Below are 2,500 nucleotides of genomic sequence, written 5' to 3' on the forward strand. Positions count from 1 at the left end.
AAAATACTTTTTTCACTAAAATGAATCTGCACCTGTTCGAAATGCAGTGCGGCCATCAGAAGGGGAGTGGGTCTATTCCTGATTTGACGTCACAATCTACTTTGCATGCATTTTTACAAATAGTTAATGCAATGTAAATCAGTTTGTGACGTCGAATCAGGAATAGACCCACTCCCCTTCTGACTCAGTCGTGAACAAAAGATGCCTGGATTTTCGCAACTTTCGAAGCCTATAAAATGGCAGGATTTGTTAAAAAAAAAAATGGCTGCCATGCGTTTCGAACAGGTGCAAAGATTCATTTTAGCGAAAAAATATTTTGGGGTTATGGGCACTTTAAATTTACCCACAACTTTCTCGTGTACACTGAGGTGTTACTCAGATTACTAATACCAAAGCAAGAGCTAAGTGTTTGTTTCTACTACAGAGACCTGTACTCAAAATCATGACTTGTAAAACAGTGGTTTAGCTTGATAGTTTAAAATACAAAAAATCTGCAGTCTTTCAGTAGCCACTGGCAGAGCCAACTAAACTGTGCAATAAAGGAGTTCTACTTATTTGAGTCGTTGTCACTTGAGACAGTTAAGTGCATGTTAAATAAAGTGGTATAACATTTTATTCAGTACATTTGACATTGGTCTTAACCTAAAATGTGACTGGGTTTACTTTACTTAGAGAGCATGTCACACCCAGGATTGAAAACAGTTTGAGAGTACAGCCCATCACCTACATTGTACTATCAAAGGTCTTTGGAACTTAAGAGAAACTGACTTTATTGTTTGGGCATAACCCAGAGGCTGATCTGCAGTCCTACTGAGTAGATTCAAAGACAGATGAAGCATCAAACACATTGGCAGTAAATAGTCAACACTTAAAAAGAAAGAAATAGATCAATAAATAAATTTAGCCAATCATGCAGCAGGTTTTCCAAATGTCAGCCTCAGATCATATGTTATAGAACTTGGACGTTTTTTAGACATTTTGAAACTTAACAATGATTCCTCAAATAATTTCTTCACAGTTTGCTGTTCTTTAGTGTTCACTGATGCCAAGGCAGCCACAATTGTTATTGCAAAAATTAATACTTATTCTCAAGCCAATACTAAACAGGGCTGTCATTACGTTTTGTGTCACCTGTAGCCTTGTTCTCCACAACCTAAGAAAACTTGTTACTTTGTGGATAAGTTATATCAGCAACAAGCCATTTCACTTGTAGAATCAAGGGTAAATCAAGCATACTCAGCAATAACAGGTGCTACTGGTTATGGCCCTTTATGACATCCTTGCTAAATTTACTGTTTGACAATAATTATTGTTGGCCATGACCTAACGTGGATGTGGTGACTCCTAAAAGAGCCATTTTTATGAGCTCCTTTTCACAGCTTATGCTGGATTGTAGCCTGTTGCCTGTCTATGCAAGGTTTGGTACCGTGTCCTTATGTCGTCATATACACAGGCTGGCAATGGCCTTGTGTTTTCCCAGCCCATGTAACCACATAGCCAGCGGATGATCCATCTATAACAAACAGCTCACATGAATCTGCAAGAAAAAAAGGTTTTTAAGACAGACAGCCTTTACTTAAGCACGATGGAAAATTTTAAGTCCTGCAGCTTACGGGGTCGGGCAAAATTAAACTTAATACAAAGTACAAACATAAAAGCTCACATAAAGATGCAGTAAAGCAAACTTTCAATATTAGTAATGTTATCCCAAAAGCGTAACTGAGAGAAAATTGGATCTCAGCTCAAAAGAAATTCATAGGACCGTACTCACTCATTTTCTGGGACCCCAGATCGACGGCGGTAAGTTCAGCCATCTTTGTCCCTCAGCAGCGGCGCGACTTGCAGCAGCACCGTCCTGTTTGGGAGAGCATCGTAGTCATCGTGCTGCGTTAAGCAACTACTGCGTTCGATGGAGCCATCGAAAGACAATTTTGCCGCTGCATTTGCTACTTCTCTGCAACAACGAAACTCTGGCACACGGACTAAATTCTGGTCGTTGGATCGTTGACACTGGCACCGTGACCTGAACAGTAAAACAAACGCTACAAGTAAGTTTATAAGCTTATTTTAGAGGAACAAAGTGAGCTCTCGTTTAGTAGTGGGACTACAAACAACAATGTATTTATCAAATACACAATAATTGTGTTTAAATGTTATGGCAATTATACGAACCATGAGTTCACAGCAACTGTTCTCTGGTATCTCGACTCCAATACTGCAAGTGAGAGGCCATCTACATCAGCCTCTTCGTCTTGATCTTCTTCTTCTTCATCATCTTCCGCGAGTGGCTCGTCTTGATACGGCGTGTATTGGCGGGCTATACACCACTTCAATGTCTTCATCTTCCTCCTCCGAAACATCAATATTCTCGTCGTCGTTTGAAGATTCCGAGAAAGCACTCAATTCAGAATCAGTCGACATGTTGTTTCGCCTCAGAAACCCTTTTTAGCGTGAGGGTATTACAAATTCTGTCCACAACACTACGTCACAAGACGAAATT

General features: G+C 39.9%; 1 long non-coding RNA gene and 1 pseudogene across 1 annotated transcript in view; one reads left to right on the forward strand and one right to left on the reverse strand.

Annotated features, from left to right (window-relative positions):
* Positions 1-554, forward strand: part of LOC138054644 (uncharacterized) — a 2,311-nt gene extending 1,757 nt beyond the window's left edge. The window contains exon 3 of the long non-coding RNA XR_011133325.1: positions 1-554. This exon is cut by the window's left edge and continues 218 nt beyond it. This is a non-coding gene — a long non-coding RNA (uncharacterized lncRNA).
* Positions 555-1,767: 1,213 nt separating this feature from the next.
* Positions 1,768-2,481, reverse strand: LOC138053192 (uncharacterized; annotated as a pseudogene).
* Positions 2,482-2,500: the final 19 nt, after the last annotated feature.

Source organism: Montipora capricornis, chromosome 6, assembly GCF_036669925.1.
Source record: "Montipora capricornis isolate CH-2021 chromosome 6, ASM3666992v2, whole genome shotgun sequence".
NCBI lineage: Eukaryota > Metazoa > Cnidaria > Anthozoa > Scleractinia > Acroporidae > Montipora > Montipora capricornis.